This window comes from Lissotriton helveticus, chromosome 4_1 (assembly GCF_964261635.1).
Source record: "Lissotriton helveticus chromosome 4_1, aLisHel1.1, whole genome shotgun sequence".
Lineage (NCBI taxonomy): Eukaryota > Metazoa > Chordata > Amphibia > Caudata > Salamandridae > Lissotriton > Lissotriton helveticus.
The window spans coordinates 224,206,190-224,225,225 of record NC_136063.1 but is presented as its reverse complement, the minus strand read 5'-3'; positions in this window follow the sequence as shown (position 1 = coordinate 224,225,225).

Below are 19,036 nucleotides of genomic sequence, written 5' to 3'. Positions count from 1 at the left end.
ACCGAAGGCCGAGAGACATTGTAAGTATGAGATTTAGCTTTTTCGCTGTTTGGTGGTGTTGTGTCGCGTGTTTTTTTGCGGGTGGGTTGGCGCCGGCGGGTCTTGCCTGGGGCTTTCCTGGGAAGGTCTAATACCGGATACAAGTGTTTTGGACAAAATCCATAAGGAACAGCCTTTTTTTTGCCATTTCTTCAGACATCTTGCTCAATGTAGCGTTTTGGGGGGCTTCCTGCTGTTCGTGGGTGGGTTGCGGCCGGGGTCTCTGTCGAAGCACTGCTGCGACAGTCTAATCTTGATTGCATTTGCTTTTCAGGAAATCCGTGGTGGAAAACAGGAGTTATGATGATTGATGATGATGATGACGACCTAGCTGCACAGCGCCGCGTTTGGACCGAAGGCCGAGAGACATTGTAAGTATGAGATTTAGCTTTTTCGCTGTTTGGTGGTGTTGTGTCGGGTGTTTTTTTGCGGGTGGGTTGGCGGGTCTTGCCTGGGGCATTCCTGGGAAGGTCTAATACCGGCTAGAAGTTAGTTGGACAAAATCCATAAGGAAACACCAGTTTTGGCACTTTGTAAGTTAGGGTTCGTTAGGGTTAGCCCTAGCAGCAGGATTGCATGTGTTTAGGGGGGTTCTATTGCAACGCGGTTCTGTTGTTGTAGAGCACTGTTGGAGCGATGCTGGCTATGGATACTTTTGCTTGCAGGCAAGTGGTTTGAATACAATCCACGGTCTGTATTTGGGTCTACTGTTACTTTCAAAGTACGTTTTGTAACCATTTTTCTGCTAGGCATCATCAAAGTGTGACTTTTTGAACCACACAGCGTACATACCTTTTATTTATTTATCAGTGGTATTGTAATAGCACTTCCTGTTTTCCGTTCAATAATTACAGGCCGGGTTTCAGTCAACATCCGCCAGGCAGGCAGTGGACAGGGTGTCTCTTCTGTCAGTGGTCACCACCACATTGATGGACGAAGCGTCAGCTGGAATGGAGGAGTGCTGCCAATAAGAGGAATTGTTTGCTGCATGCAACTTACTTACCAATTTCAACAGGACAACTCCAACAACATACGCAATACAGATACAGTATCCATTGTTGTCTTTTATTCTATGAGTGTGACTGCATGTGCTTACCTTTACTTTGTAACCAAAGATTGTCTGTAAACTCTGTATCTTCAATTATTGTTTGTCCATGCTCTGCTTTTTTTTCTTCTCTCAACAAAACCTACCCAAAAAGAAACCCCCATTCCCATCCATTTTACAAACCCTAACCCTCTTCCCCCGGGCTGTGTTGTTTTGCTTGATGTCTGACTAAAATGACATCAATAATTCCACACACTTGCTGGGGAGGATAAGGTGATAGCAGCAACAGGCTGGTGAAGGAATACGAGGATATCTTCTAGACTTACTCAGCTTCAGTACTATATCTTCTAGTAGTAGTAGCCAATGTCAAATAAATTCAACGCAAGTACTAGTTATACTTGCAATACTTTACCATTTGTTAGGCTACATTATGGCACTGTTCTAGTGTACTGTCACCTGCTATTTTCTCGATCGTACCGTAACCGTTGTAATGCTACAGTAAGGAGTACAAACAAGGTTTCGTTTTCTTTTTTTCCATAGGCATGCAACTGCCACTGTGTCACACCACTAGTAACACCGCAATGAGGAAATGTCACCCGCCCAGGAATGACAACGTTAATCCCCATTTCACCTGGAGCCAGCCCTGGGCCTAGCCCTAATTTCTAACACAAATTACAGGTAAGATAAGCGTTTGGTGGGAGGTAGTATAATGGAGTATTATTTCGGAGTAGACAAGAGTTTGACGGTTGTACTACTAAAGTCCTACGACTGTTCAGGAAAACAAAGTTACTGTTACACCCCCGCCCCCCACCCACCAGACTGAAAAGCAGTAAAAAACAGGTATGGTCAGATAAAGTAGTTGAAAAATATATTTATTTATCCCTAACAAAATAATCTCCCTCACCCACCCTAACCCCAACGATTGTCTCTGAAACGTCCCAAAACGATCCCAACTCCCAAATCCCACCCCCCAAAAGTCTATAAAAAAAGGGCAAGGGACACTCCACTACTGGAGGGTGCTGGTGCTGGTGCATGATGCGGCATGGGCATCATACTCCTTGCGGAGGGTGGCAAGCTCGGAGCGGAGGCCCTTAACCAAGGTCTTATACCTCAGGACCTCCTGCTCCAGGTTGGACATGCGGACTCGTAGGCGGTGTTGGCGTTCCTTGCAGCTCCTGTGGGGGGCAGCTGGTGTTTCCGGTGCTTGGCGGTGGCGGTCGGCTTTCTTAGCCCGGCTCGGTCCCGCTGGTTTAGTCACGGAGGAGGATGCAGTCGAAGATGTTGCCCCGCTCGACTGCGTGTCCTCCTCCTCCTCCAGGGCCACCAGCCGCCGATACTCGGCGACTGTGGCCTCCAGCCTCCGTTGCCGGGCCAATCTAGCCTGCTCCCTCCTTGTTGTTGATTTGGAAGAAGGAGCAACTATATGAAGAAAGAAAGACATAGTCTGTAACCAATGCTCCTTATTAATAACACAAAGTGATTGAGCCGAAAGTTGGGTCACAGAGTACAAGTAGCAAATTGAAAGCACAGTACATAACTATTGAGGACAGTATCTATGTAACCCTCCCACTTCTGCATCCTTGCTCTAACAGTAGTGGTAGTTTAATGAACTAATTCTACGACCACTATGGACTTCCATTACAGTCGACTATGACAGTACACCAGTCTTATTCTTCTTCTTCTCTCTTGTTTAGGGAAATGGGTACGTTATCTTATGCAAGCCGGCAGAATGACATGGACACAGCACAGTGAAGTTGCACCCGAGAAAAAAAGTTGCACACCATGATGATGGAGACAGACTTGCGTTACTGTACCGGTCCAGTACATGCAGGTGGTGAAGCTATTACTTTTCTATTACGGGTGGCACTGAGAATACTCTGTTACAAGGGCTACTGCTTAATTAATTTACCTTTCACCCTACAGTGCAAATGAGTACTAGAAAAGGAAACTGAAGAAGCTAACTAATTTGATTATCTATCACTTCACATGGGACGTATTTAATGACAGATGAGATGACTTTAGGTGCTTTGCTTAATATTGAGTGAACACAGTGATACACCCACACATGAATGACGTACTACAAGTAAACTAAAGTTATTAAGAGAGGTACGGAGTGTCCACCGTAATAACCAGATATATGCTGTGAATGCAAACGCAATACAAAGTACTGCTACTATTCATGGAAGTATTGGACACATTTACAATTTCTTTTCCTTGCCTTCCCTGCACTGGGACGGACGTGCGGGTGCGGTGGTACATGCTCTTCAAGGTAACACTTACTTCACCTGGCGACCATCTACTCTCTCTAGATACACATTTGCTATGTAAGAGTCAGAGAATACCATGCTCCAGGCATCCATTCATTCAAAGTATACGCACACATACAGTTTCTGTTTCACCCACCCAGGCTGCTGTCCTTCCACCCATCCTTGCTTCATCATTGACCCAGCCATGCACCATACCATATTCTTTCCTTCCCAGCCACCTCTGGGTCCAAGCAAACACATATCGTTCTTCTTTGCCAGCCATCATACAAGTTCGCGTCCCACTTACTTACACCCTTCTTTCGCTTTTCGTTCATCCCATCCATCACGTTCGTCTAAGAACTTATTGGGATTCTTCTCACCAAAAACTTCACAGCTAAGTCGAAGTACATTTCGAGGAGGCTACTACCTGGTTGATTTGTAATTGTAATACACCCGTGCAGAAAGCACACTATGCAGTCTTCAATCTCAATAAGTAAGGAATATATAGCTTACCTGTTTCCGCCACCACCGTTTGATCCCCCACAGGAACGGCCACCAGCTCTTCTACCGCCGCATCCTCCCCAGAGGCCTCCGAGTCCAAGTCCAACACATCAGCCACCTCCGCGCTGGCCCCGTCACCAGATGTTACACCTACAAAGTACATTTAAGAAAGTTAGAATACACCACTCACTACTATATAATATTTGGTCTAGGAGAAATGTTAAAAAAACAGAATACAATGTAATAATTTGTGACTGTCTACTCCATAGTAAAAATGTCCCATTTTCCAGGGAAGGCTGTTGTCTTGCTGCACTTTTATGCACAACTGATGAATGCTTGCTTTTGATTTTTAACACGCACCACTTTTTCTCCTAACAGACAGAAGCTTGACTCCTGAGTCCTAAGAACACGACCAGGATCAAGTTCAAAGTAGGTGAGAGTTCGGCTCGACCACAAGAAATGTGTCCAATTAATCGTCAGCACTAACCACTTTTCCGTTTACAGTTAAATAGTTTTATGACAAAGTAGATTTCAATAAATGTGTTTACTTTTAATAAAGCTTTTACACTTAAATAGACTCTGTGGTTTTTGTTCCTCTAGACTAGAGTGGATGAGCTAAAGGTTTTGGAATTTTTGCAAGCATGAGTGCCTCTGACACTTCTTGACTGTGCTGTGACTCCGTACTACTCTCTTGTCCTGCGTACGATAATCTAGAGATCATTGGGGATCTATAATCGGTGACTTCGGGAGCTGAATGACTCTGCCACACTATCTAGTCAGTAAGGAGACAGTGCATAGAGGTATTGCTGAATATAATGGGAGTCCAATGGAATTGCCAAATGTCCAATCTTAGTTAGCTACACAGACAGACTAATAAGAATAGTCTAGTAATACCACAGGGAGTCATCATATTCGAGGCAGGATAAGAATTTATATCCAGTCTACAAGAAGATCAAAGACGATTTAGAAAAAATCGAATGAGGAACGCTAGGAAAAAATAGGTACTGTTTAGTAAAATGTAAACTTACTGGGGCCAGCAAAGGAGCCCTCGCCTGCCCGATCCTGGCCTGCATCCTCAGCACCCTCCTCCTGTGTCCTCTTGCCCTTGGGGGGAGCTGATGTACAACATGAAAGAAAGAAAAACCATAAAACATGGATGAGATTTTTCAACCAAATCAAACATTTCAAAAGAACAATAACAACATATTTTGGAAAAATAGCAAATAGATAGACAACTATTCCACGGGATCTATCTCATGTGGTATACTACGTTATTCGTATTGCCTGATTTGCGGAACGTTGACTTAGAAAGTTCCTATGTAACTCAATAAACAGACTACTAAAGAGGTTTGCCTAGGCCTGGCACTGCAGGCAGTAGTGCACAACACGTGACAGACAAAGTCCATCCTGCTTGCAGATCAGTGAATACTCAAACTATCAATCCACCCGCCACCACCGCCACTATTTCTTCTGATAGCCATGTGACTGTCTAAAGGAAGGACACTGGACTTCAGTCTGTTGGGGCTGATTTATAAGTCCCTTGCGGAAGTTGCGGCTGATTTTCCTCCATTGTTGCGTGCCTTTTCTGACGCAGCGGCAGAACAAAAGACTCGCCATGGTGTTGGTGCGGCGTATATATTAAAAAAAAAAACACATATGGGCATATGGGCGATGCATCACGTTGTAAAGCCCTGCGCCATCAGGGGGCGTTCCGGCGCAAGGGAGGGCGTACCTGCGCAGGAACGAATCCTAAAAGTGGCTGAGGGAAATCTACAAGATGTCAATCAGTCATTTTTATGACAATGATGCATGACTCAAACCCTGCGCGCTTGAAGCCGACGTACGGCTTGATGCAGCATTGGGGAGATAGGGTACCCCAGAGCATTGCTGGAGCTGCGCCATCGTTGGCACGCAACTCCAGCAATGCGCTGCCTTTACGGCACAGATGCGTAAGGCTTCTGTGACGTTTTGGGCCAATGGGTGGTGGTGGCATGGCACACAATTACTGCCGCATCCCTGCTACTTTGCAGGGATGCGCCGGTAATTGAAAATATGACCCTTACTGTCTAGCATTACGCAGTTCTTTTCTTTACAGTACACTGATACATAATTTCTCAGGCCAATGAAATGCTTCTGAACACAACATACAAAACAAAGAAGCATAGTAGCAAGCAAGGCTACTGAGAAGGAGAGCAGTGCACCTGAAAATGAAATGCATAGAAGATTTTGAAATATAATTTACCTCAATGTAATCGGCAGCATTATTGCTCTTGGTAAAGAACAAAGATTTGCAAATAACAGAGCAGGATAAAACAGAGTAGTAAATGTACTACTACTACTACTCACCAAGCCCGGGGACCTCTACGCCGAGCGCGTCCAGCAAGTCCCGCTCCCGGTCCATGACATCGGTCCAGCGGTGGGTGGCCTGGTTATATGTGCGCCGGACCCCAGAGATCTTGTACATGGCCCGGCACACCTTCTCCCACCGCTGGCGGCGCTCCCGGATGCCATAGCCGGTCGCGATCTTGCCGCCTCCCAGGATCGTCTTGGGGAGGCGGCGCTGGACATGGAAGATCAGTGCCGCCACTTCCTCCGCGCTAAAGATCTCCCTCGGGACCACTTGCTCCCCCCTTAAACGCCCGCACGGGAGCCGGGCACGGGGTGCGGGACCCTTCCCCTTCTCAGGGTGCTTCCCGGCTCCCTTTACCATGGTCTGGGCAGAAATAAACTTAAATGATAAAGAAGAAATAGAATAGTGAAGAAGAAAATAAAAGAGTTTAAAAAAGTAGTTTAAAAGTAACTAAAAGCTGCAGAAAACACAAAAATATAGAGCTAGAAAAATAGAGGGTTAGATAATAAGTAAAATTAGATCAAAAAAACTTCAAACAAGCAAAGGATGGCAGAGATTGAGAGAGGATAGAGAAAGCATGCCCAGAACCATAGCAATGAATGAGAAACAAGATGGCCGCGCCCGTTCACGACCGCGTGGGTAAGTTCGCGCGAGATTTTCCTTGCGAGTACGCGCGAACTTGTACTCGCGAGCAGCACACTTTGCGAGATTACACATAGCGGGCGGAAACGGAATTACGTCACGCCAACAAGATGGCCGCGCCCGTGTACGACCGATAGGGTAACTTGGCAAACGAATAGCTAGAAGCGCCTCGCGAACACGCGCAAGATCACGCGAACATACACGTCGCAACAAAAACAATTTTGTATTCGCACGTATTCGCGGCTTCCGAAATCGATCTCGCACGGATTCGCGCCCCAAATAACGCGCGAAATTGCAAAAAAAACGATTTTAGCTAAAATGAAAGCAATGAGCAGGTGCAAAAGTTCAAACTTAACATTAGTAACATTCAAGGTAGTGCTTCCTGATGGGCCCCTCCAGAGTTTGCAACAATTCTATGACCCTGCTATGACCCAAACAGCAGGCTCATAGAATAGCACCATAAAGGTCCTGTAAAAAAAAAATTTCACTGCAACAAAAAGCAAATTACAGATAAGGAAGGAAGCAGGTGCCAGCCAGACTGGAACTTTCAAAATTACTGACACATTAATGAAACACAAATTAATTGATGGCAGTTGAAGAAGGGCAGGTGTGCTAGCTTTTTTCAACCACCATAATCTACAGTAATAAATAAACCTAATAGGTGCCTGTGAGGATGTACTAGAGGGTGGCATGGGTGTCCCAGAGGGTGGCAGTGGTGAAACAGAGGGTGCTGTGAACCTGTGATGATAAACCAGACGTAGAAACAACATAGTCGCGGCCGTTGCAAGCCGAAAAGTAAGTTCGCAATTGCGAACTTGTCCCAAAATCGGCGCGAACACGCGCCAACACAAAAAACGGAAAAATCCGCAAGTCCGCTAGAGTTCGCGGATCTTCGCGGATTGCGAATCCGTAAATACGCAAGTTCGCGGATTGCCAATCCGCAAAATCCGCCCATGCTTAGTTATAGTTAGGAATTAGCATTTGAAAAACCTTTGAAATTCATTGAAATAACCATAGGTTTCAGACATGATATGGTTAGGAATTAGCATTTAAAAAACCTTAGAAATTCACTGAAAAAAACATAGGTTTTAGGGGTGTTATAGGTAGCTGGACATTTCATTCATAAAAAACCATAATACATAATTCATGACACGGTCAGTGACATCACTGATGACATCTCAAATGACATCACTGATGACATCATCCACGTGACAATCTGTTACACCTTATCATACACTAATATAACCTTTCATCACTCACTATAAAATATAGAGTACCATCTTTAAAAGAATTTTTTTCAAAACAACAACGGTCCCATGCATATGAAATATATGAGAAGCAATAAATATAGACAAAATCGATTCTATATTTGGAGCGACATGTCCAGCCGGACAGAGGTCTTCAATTTTTTACTCAATTGAAAGTTAAATACACACGGAAGATACCTTCAACAATCACCAGTGTGGGGCACAAGCCTGTACCCAGACACAATCAGATCAGTATAGAAGGTTAACAAGAGACAAAACAGGGCTTCTAAGGCAGAAGCAGTGATTTCTGTAATTATTCAAATGTACAGAAGTATAAAGCAAGCACCATTACATAACATATGAATCAGGTTTTGTATAGGGTGCACAACAAGTCGACGGCGTTTCGGTCCCACTACTTAGATATGGGGACCATCATCAGGACATTTATTTAAATGCCTTAGGGTTTAAAGCCTCGAATGCCGAGGAGGAATTGCCCCGGTGTGCTCGGGCTACGAGCTGTGGTAAACCAGAGAAACCAGGAAGCAGAACTTGCAGCCGACTGACCCGGTAACTCACTGGTACCGCGCATTGACACTAACTGTAACGCTATTTATACCAAAAAGGGGTAACCCTGTGTCCCTCAGAACCTGGGCATGTATGGTTAAAGACAAAAGTGGTTCCGTCGGGTCAATCAATTGCTTTTACGTGATGGCTAGGTTAGCTCATAACAGAAAGTAACAAGTTTTAAGAAAAAACAAATTATAAGAACAAACAAATTTTATAAGAGAAAACCTCTCTGACAACAAATAAAATTCAAAGTATTTTTATGAAAAGATAAAGTCACATTAAAATACCGGAATTACTTCATTCCACTTCAATTCCAATTATAAGTGAAGGAGTGACTATTGGTGAACAAAGTGAATAGTGCAACAATTTCAGTGACACTTATTTACAAATATATACAAAATTATACATGGGAAAAAGGGCAAGGGGAAATATTTTGGCGGTCAGAGTTCTGAATTAATATTCCAAGGAGACAGTCTCACCGAGTGATTGCGAGACTTGTAAGCCGGTTACTCGCTCTATGTGAAAGCGGTTCCCCATATGAGATTGACCGATTGGCCTATGCACAGCGTGTGACTGCTGCCTCCTGTGTATCCGGAATTCAATACAGATAACAACCACCCCCCCCCCTACCCCTGGTATCTCCCCCCCTCTTGTCTTGATAAAGATCCGCGTGACCACCAATCGGGGCACACTAGGATCGAAACGTCGACGCATAATATTGGTCAAGAACCCTCCGGGAACAGTCACAGTCACCATCTGTCTCCTTGGAATATTAATTCAGAACTCTGACCGCCAAAATATTTCCCCTTGCCCTTTTTCCCATGTATAATTTTGTATATATTTGTAAATAAGTGTCACTGAAATTGTTGCACTATTCACTTTGTTCACCAATAGTCACTCCTTCACTTATAATTGGAATTGAAGTGGAATGAAGTAATTCCGGTATTTTAATGTGACTTTATCTTTTCATAAAAATACTTTGAATTTTATTTGTTGTCAGAGAGGTTTTCTCTTATAAAATTTGTTTGTTCTTATAATTTGTTTTTTCTTAAAACTTGTTACTTTCTGTTATGAGCTAACCTAGCCATCACGTAAAAGCAATTGATTGACCCGACGGAACCACTTTTGTCTTTAACTAACTGTAACGCGGCAATACTGAAATGCTCCCGATTCCAGGTAGCTCCGCCTTCAACTAGGCATCCTTTTACCACAGCTCGTAGCCCGAGCACACCGGGGCAAATCCCCCTTGGCATTAGAGGCTTTAAACCCTAAGGCATTTAAATACATGTCCTGATGATGGTCCCCATAACTAAGTAGTGGGACCGAAACGCCGTCGACTTGTTGTGCACACTATACAAAACCTGATTCATATGTTATGTAATGGTGCTTGCTTTATACTTTTGTACATTTGAATAATTACAGAAATCGCTGCTTCTGCCTTAGAAGCCCTGTTTTGTCTCTTGTTAACCTTCTGTACTGATCTGATTGTGTCTGGGTACAGGCTTGTGCCCCACACTGGTGATTGTTGAAGGTATCTTCCGTGTGTATTTAACTTTCAATTGAGTAAAAAATTGAAGACCTCTGTCCGGCTGGACATGTCGCTCCAAATATAGAATCGATTTTGTCTATATTTATTGCTTCTCATATATTTCATATGCATGGGACTGTTGTTGTTTTGAAAAGTATGCTCCCCGAGGCCCTATGCTGACTCACTTGGGGCCCCTTGTTGACCTTAACTTATCTTTAAAAGAATGACAAACCAAAACAACTTCCTAAAAACCCACTCAATGATTTGTAGATCTACATACACATCTAAACACTTACCTATAGATTCACTCATACATGCTGACAAACATGCAACACTATTAAATATACTTATATACATATATTAACATTACACAGCAGCACACGTCCTATTCAGTTATGCAGCCATCCTTCTCACTTATGCAAACAATTGATCATACTTACATTTACTCACCTACACACTTATACACACTATTTTATTTATTCATATACATAGAAAGTAATATTTAGTGTGTTATAAAATCACTATTACAAGTATTCAGTTTTCCATACAGTCACTTATACAATCACTGAGTCCTACATATACTTATTTAAATACAAGAACTGTCACTTACACTGCCTTTTATATTTCTATTTTGTTGGACATGTATCATTGAGAAATATATTTACTCATTATCTCACCCATAACGATATTCACTCACTCAAACAACTATTTCCACTTGAAGCCATAACCTCATATACCTACTAAATCAACTTTTTACAAATCTTTGGACAATCACACACCTTCTACCCAACTACACATACATTCACTCTCCTATACAAATACTCACTTAACTAATTAGAAAGGAATAAAGAGTTTCACATAGGTAGTAATCAACGTATGCAGTAGTTTACACAAGACACAGATTGATACAAATATTCACACACTTTAATCACTATCCTATATAATTAGTGAGACACTTTAAATTAGTCATTTAGAAAGTCAATCGCACTACTAGTAAATTCTTCATACAGACACTAATACTTCCACTCATTCTTCAATGCAGATTCCTATATATGTAATACTTATTTAAATATCAAACCAAACCACATTCGCTGGATGATGTCATCAGTGATGTCATTTGAGATGTCATCAGTGATGTCAACAGTGATGTTACTGACCATGTCATGAATGATGTAATATGTGACATCGTCAGCAGTGGATTGCGGGTGCACAATTTATAGTTAGTACAACTAACTATAATGGAGGAATTTCAATGGTTTTGTAAGAATGAAATGTCCAGCTAACTACACCACCCCTAAAACCTATGATTCTTTCAGTGAATTTATATATTTATATATATATATATATATATTTCTTCTTTTTCACTTTCACACTTCGCTCGCTCTCAGGAAAGAAAGACCCAGCGTCTGTCAGGATTACTGCTGTTTATTCACATAACACGTTTCACCTATCCAAAGGCTTGATCACGTGTAAGGAAACAACCATTATTGGCCAACATAAATAGTGTGGGAGGTAATAAGAGGAACTGCAACACTGAAGGAGCATACACATTGGAAAGTAAGAACATCACTGAGAGGTTCAGAGAGAGGGGTTACCCGACATGGGTGCTTAAAAAGGCACTGACTAGAGCAGAGAAGATAGATAGGGCACAGGGCATCTCTGAACCCCCCCCCCACCACTGAAGGAACAGAATAGAATGCAATAGGAATGATACTGACTTTCAGCTTGGATGCAAGAGCAATTAAACGCATCATCACGAAAAACTGGGACATTCTCAAAAGTGACAATTTCATTGGTGGGATTGTCCCAGACAGACCCAGCATAACATACCGGAGGGGCAAGAACATTAGGGATACGCTCATCCACAGTAACATCACCACATATCCACTTAGCAATTTACAGGGCTCGAGGGTTTTTAACCTTGCGGCCATTATAAAGCATGTAACAATATTAAGTCTCTCAAGCAAGTGAGTTACAATGGAGTGAGCAAAACCATCACTCAATTTCTCTGACCTGTAGCTCTACGTTTGTGATATATGTCATAGAATGCACATGCCAACTATGGTATATAGATAGTACCACATGTATGGCTAAAAAGTGCATTTTGGAACATTGTAGAGCCATCACTAATTATGACCCCACATACTCTGTAGCACGCTATTTCAGGGAGAAACATTTCTCCAACACCAGGGAGTTGTGCTTCATTATCTTAGAGCAAGTGGATAAGAACCCAGGGGCGGCAACAGGTTGTTAAAACTTAGACCGAGGGAGTCTAACCTGATTATTGATTTCCAAACCAAGACCCCGGGGGGACTAAATCAGGAGGAGGAACTGTCCGTACATTTGAAAGAATAACTCCTTTACCTCAGCTGCATTGTATATTGTCATTTATTGTGTATACCTGTGCCTTGGAAATGCATTTTGAGAATAGATATGACATGGTATTGCTAGAAATGGCCCTTTTTGCAGGGTTATCCCCAAACATTTTGCTTCTTCCTCCCTTGTTTTGGTCACTGGTAATAGGACTCTGGGCACTTTACCGCTGCTGATCAGTGTCAAAGTGCAATGCTCCCTGAGTAAATTGTTCTTATGATTGGTTACCCATGATTGGAAGATTTGTTTTACCAGTAGGTACCTAGTAAAGTGCACTGAGTGTGCCAGGTGTGGTGATTCAAATGCTACTAGTGGACCTGCAGCACTGATTGTGCCACCCACATGAGTAGCCCTACAATGGCGTCTCAGGCCTGTCACGGTAGTGCCTGTGTGCAGTTGCTAACTGCCATGCTGACCTGACCAGTGTCCCCACTGGCCAGGCCTAACACTTCCCTGTCTGTGCTCATCAGGCACTCCTATGGAAGGCCTAAGGTAACCCCCTGGGCAGGGTGCAGTGTATATGAAAGGTAGAGCATGTACTAGTGTGTGTGACATGATCTGGTAGTGAATTGCAGCCATTTTCATTTTTTACTATTGAAAGGCTATCTTGCCTATAGGCTATAATGGGGAATGCTGTATATAATGTTTACCTGCAGATCTTCCAATAGGAGCAAGATAGAAAATAAAAGTGTGGTATCCCTGAACTCAGAATTTAATAATCCATCTTTTAGGAAGGATGTTTTTTAAATCCTATGTTTGAGAACAGCACTTTTAGAAAGTGGCTATTCTCTTAACTGATCTTTCTGTGTGCCTTGGCCTGTTTGTTAATTGACTGTCTCGTTTGCGAGTGACAGGGGCTGCTGAGCCCCCAGGAGACTGAATGAGTCAGCCCTAGGCTGAATAGCTGCATTTGCATCTTGAGTGGTGGGAGGGAATAGCACCTGGGCCTGAATAGGGCTGTGCCTGCCTTCCACAATGCTAGCTCCAACTCCTGCTGGGCGGCTGACGACCCTGCCCCTCTCTCTGAAAGGAAAGAGGAAGTCCGGAAGACAAAGTGCTCCAACACTGACCAGAACTGGTTCTGACTAAGCCAAGGCCTCTCTGCCACCAGAGAACAAAGGAAAGACTGGTATAAAAAGGGCTACCCAGACTACAGAAAATTAGATCATCCTGGAATCAAGAAGGAACCTCTGCCAAGGAGAAAGCTTGAAGACTGAAGAGGAAGGACTGTCCTGCTGTGTCTTTGCGGGCTGACCTGCAGTTGCTTTGCTGCCAAGGAGAGGAGAATGACTTTGCTGTTGCTTTGTACCCTTGCTTGAAGAGATCTCCAAGAGCCTGAGAAGAGCTGGCTCCCTGTTAAGAAGTCCCATGAACAAAAGGACTTCACCCCCAGCTTCCCCCCTGAACTCTGCTGTGTGAGGTTTGCCCTTCCTAGAGTGCTTGATCCAATTGTGGGGCCTCTGGAAGTTGTGCCTGCTGTTCGGGGAGCTGGACAAGGAGAAAAGAAGAAAATCTGCAATTTTCATGCAACGCTCACTTGCGGAGAGCATCGTCGACAGTGCGAGGAAATTCCTGCTGTCACTCCCCATACAGACTGAATTCATCACAACATGACCGCTGCATCCAGCGGGGCTGTCGCATCGCCTCCCCAGGGTCTCAGGAGTGATGCATCACTTGTTTTTAACGATGCAGCTTCCATTTGGTACTTAAGTCGCATCTGCAGGTACTTTGGGCTAAACGTGATGCAACTGTAGATTATTTTGACGCAAACCCTAGAAATCTTTTAAAATCATATTCATGAACTGTGTTTTTGTTGTTTTGGTCTTGTGTAGTTTAGATAAAGATACTTTACTTTTCTAAACTGGTGTGGTGTCCATTTGTGGTGTTTTTTCACTGTGTTATTGTGAGTGTTGGTACAAATACTTTACACATTGCCTTTGATAAGCCTGTCTGCTCGTGCCAAGCTTCCAAGGGGGTGAGCATGGGTTATCTAAAGAGTGTATCCCCTTTACCCTGACTAGAAGAAAGGGTCCCTATTTGGACATTGGTACCCACCTCTGCCAAATAGAGGCCCCCAGATCTAACAGTTATGTGTTATTACAGGTTTGTGGAATCCTGTTTTTAATCATTATATTTTTTTCTCTCTAATATTTTTCTCCACAGGAGGAAATGGAGGGGCCCAATCACCAGAACCCACCAGCACAGGCTTCCTACCCTTTCTCTCTCTTCATGAGCACGGGGGTATTCTGGGTCACCCCAGCAAACAACGGTGTGAAGATGGTAGTGTACTCTGTGGCGGGAAGGAAACGTGTACTGTATGTACCATGCATATTAACTAATTGGGACTGCAGATATTTGAATACACGGTTGCACTTTGACTGAGATCTGGTTTTGCACTTTAGACAAAAGGCACTTGCCAAAAAGGGCCGACATGGCCGCTACTGACACATAGGGGCCGATTCCGATTCAGGAAAAATCACTCCGAATAGCCGTACGGAGTCTTTTTCCCGTACCAATCATACCCTCCAACGTCCCCGTACGTACGACGTAGTACGATTCTCACCCAATGCAGCTCCCCGTACAAATCGTACCAGGAACCGTACGACTCGAATTCCTGTACGAATCGCTGCCAGAACACGTAGCAAGCGACGTTTGTATGGTTCGCAGCAGGTTTTCCCGACCCAGCAAGTACGATTCATCCCGCCGACCCTCCGTACGACTCTTTTCCTACGGGAGCTAAAAACTGTCAGAAAATCAGAGTACGCCTCGAAACAGGTACTAAACGGACCCCCCCGGGTACAGTGCGTACACCCCATGATCGCAGGGGTACGCACCATACCCCTGAGAACATGGGGTGTACGCAACGTTCCCCATGATCGCAGGGTGTACAGTGCGTACCCCATGATCACAAGGTGTACGGTGCGTACACCCTGCGATCATGGGGTACGGTTCGTACATCCCATGATCGCAGGGGTACGCACCATACCCCTGAGATCATGGGGTGTACGCACCGTACGGTGTGTATGTAAATGTATGACCCTCCATATGAATTGCACTTACCTGACGTGTACCGTACGAATCGCGTCTCCATTCTACGGTCCAGATCGTACTCGTTGGGTCATAAAGCATGTGTACGAAACGTACGGTCCACTGTGAGGGTACGAGTCGTACGGAATCTCCTGTGCAATTCGGATGGGTTGTGACGATTCCGGCGAAAACTGTCTGTACAAATCGTACGACGCGATTTGGACGGACATGTACGATTCGTACGCAGAGGGCTCCGGGTACGATTCGGACGGACGCTTTTTTCCTGAATCGGAATCAACCCCATAGTGTACTTGCCCTGCATAGTGGGTTTGGTTTCCATGATCCTTGAGAGCCTTATGATGTATGATGTGGTTTACGAGTATGGCAACATGGACATACTATCGGTCATTGGTCCGCTGATGATAGCGGCACAATTCAACTCTATTAACCCTCGCTTCAGCACTCAGACTGTGTATAAGCACTTGCTAACATAGCGTTTGCAAATGCGCTGTCAACATAACTTTATTTGACTGTCGCAAGCGCACTGCGGTTTTATGACACGTGTATACACATTGCCTATCCCGGTTTATATCACAGCACATGCATGCGATTATGTACTAGTGGCTTGGGGCTCCACTCCTTTTAATGATAGCGGCATCGATGCAACTTTAATGACCCTCGTTTCAGCACTTAGACTATACACAAGCATTTGCCAACACAGTGTCTGAGAATGGGCTGTCAATATAACTTTATTGTTCTTTGCAAGTGCACAAAGATTTTTGTGACATTTGTCTACAAATTGTCTATCCCGGTGTATATCACTGCACACACGTGCGATTATGTACTAGCGGCTTGGGGCTCCACTTCTTTGGGTGTGCACTCGCACTATACATGTGGCCGGCATTAGTTGCATCATTGTTTTTACATTATGTGAGTAAACAGAAGTTATGATTTAGATTGGTGCAATTCCACTACATAATATTAAACATACATTGATGATATTGACATGAATTAAGAGGCAGATTGTTATTTTGAAACATGCAATGCAGGTATCTGTTGAACTATTTTTCTGTTCCAACATGTCTGCCGTTAAGCTGTGGGCACGTCCTTCTTTGCGGCTTATTACCTCCCACACTATTTATGTTTGCCGATAATGGTTGTTTCTTTACACGTGATCAAGCCTTTGGATAAGTGAAATGCGTTGTGTGAATAAAAAACAGTAATCCTGACAGACGCTGGGTCTTTCTTTCCTGAGAGCATACGAAGTGGGAAAGTGACGAAGAAGGAATAAAATAGGCGGACGACTCCGTCGGTGTGAGCACCACTCACCGTAGGTCCCTGCAAACACGGAAGGAGTATTTTTGTTGTGATATATATATCTATATATATATGCATTAAGTGTAGATTATAGTACTCGGCTAAAGATTGTAGCAATGTGTGATGCAAAATTATTTTGGTTTTTCTAATGTTCATTTTATTCTACCTAATGAATGATTAGCTTAAAAAACCTGTAGTCAGTCTGCCTGCCGAAATCCGAGTAGTAATCCTGGAGGGCGGTCTTGCTGCAGCGGTCCCACTTTTGTGCCTTTCTAAGGCTCATAGGAGAGTTTAGGGTCTTCCGTTAACAAACGCATAGCAGCATGTTGAGGTCCTAATTTTCAATTGAAGAGGGTCCTTGGTGCTGTTGATTATGTCACAAATTCAAATGATGGAATCCTGAGATGGATATTTTGTTTAAGTTTTCCCTTATGAATACCATTTGGAGGAACACTTAGGTCTGGCTTGAGAGCAGAGCTGCAGCTGTACTTTATGTTATCATCCTAAAAAGAGCTTTAAGAGAGAGAGGGAGAGAGAGATAGGGAGAGAGACAGAGAGAGAGAGAGAGAGAGAGAGAGAGAGAGAAAGAGAGAGAGAGTAAGTAGCTTTAGCCCTGCCCACATTTTGATCTTCTTCCCGACTGGATTTGATTAAACATAAGGAGTTTCCACTGGTAAGGAGTGCTTCTTTTACACATTTAAGATGGCCTGACAAATCCTGTTGGTTGCCTTGGAAGAAGTACATCACAAGAAAGCAAGAGGCTCATTGCTCAATAACGCAACCTTAGAGTAATGATGTATCCATTTGTGTTTACTGTCAGGCATTACTGCGATATAGTTCACTGTAATTTTTATTTATTTATTTATTGTGATTTTATATAGCACGAACATTACCCGAAGGTGTCAGAGTGCTTTGCAAAAGAACCAGTTGCGATACATAGGGATTTAGGATTACATGAGTTACATAAAAGAAACAAACAGAAAAAAATTGCAAATGTACAAATTGTAAAGTCACACAAATAAGAGATACAGACAGAGAAAATTGCAAATGTACATGTTGTAAAGTCACTCAAGGAAGAGATACTAATGGATAAACTCTAAGAATCACATAGGAATGGTAGTGAGTACAAGGGTCTACTACATATACTAGTGGTTAGAGTTATCTTTATATACGTATGTATACAAATAGTAGATTTGCTCAGGATTACATTTTACCAGCGATTAGGCTTGGACAAGTATATATCACATATTTACAGAGTTAACAGGGAAATTAAAATAAAAAATTAAAATAAAAAAATAAAAAGGGGTAGAGAGCGGTAGGTGGGGGAGAAGTTGAGAGTTGGGAAAGCTGTGAAATGATATTTATCCAGCAGTGAGAACCGTTACATTCAGCAATGTGTTACTTATAAATCACCCAGTCTCCAACTCCAACTCACTGGGGGTGATTAGTACAATGGGCGAGTGACCAATGAATATCATATCGTCCATTAAAACTGCTGGACCTCAGTTACTGAAAAAAATAAGGACGACTGGAAACGAAATCGGAACAGTGGTAAGACCGAAACTGGCAAGAAGCCATGGGCATAGCCACTAAAAATGTCAAAGGTGATGTGGAAAATCTTGTTAGCAGCCTCAATTTCGGTAATAGCAGTGGAATTAGTAGAAACATAATGAGCTTTAGAGACCTTAAGCAGGATTCTACCAATATCTTATTCATATACTCTTTCTAATTCTTTTAATTATCATATGTTAATAACTGTTTTATATTTCATTATGGCTGTTTGTGACTACAGTTTATTTCCCTTTGAGTTATTATCTATTTATTTTACTGTATACTCTTTTATCACATATGCATTTTTAATTTGTATCGTTTTATTATATGACTGACAATAAAAATATATTTGAACTTAAAAAAAGAGACCTTAAGCAGGGTTTAACTGGCTCTAATGTCCAATAAGCAGGTTAAGAAGGAGGTGGAGAAGGAGACTATGTAGTGGTAAGATAAATCCAAGAAATGCAAAGGGGCAGTGGTATACTGACCCTTGCAGGCCACCATTCCTATGATTGCAGCCAATCATAGTGGGCGCCTTTCCCTAACTGATGATCAATTCAGTGAATGGGAATCCTAATTTTCTTAAATCTGAACCTTTTTCTG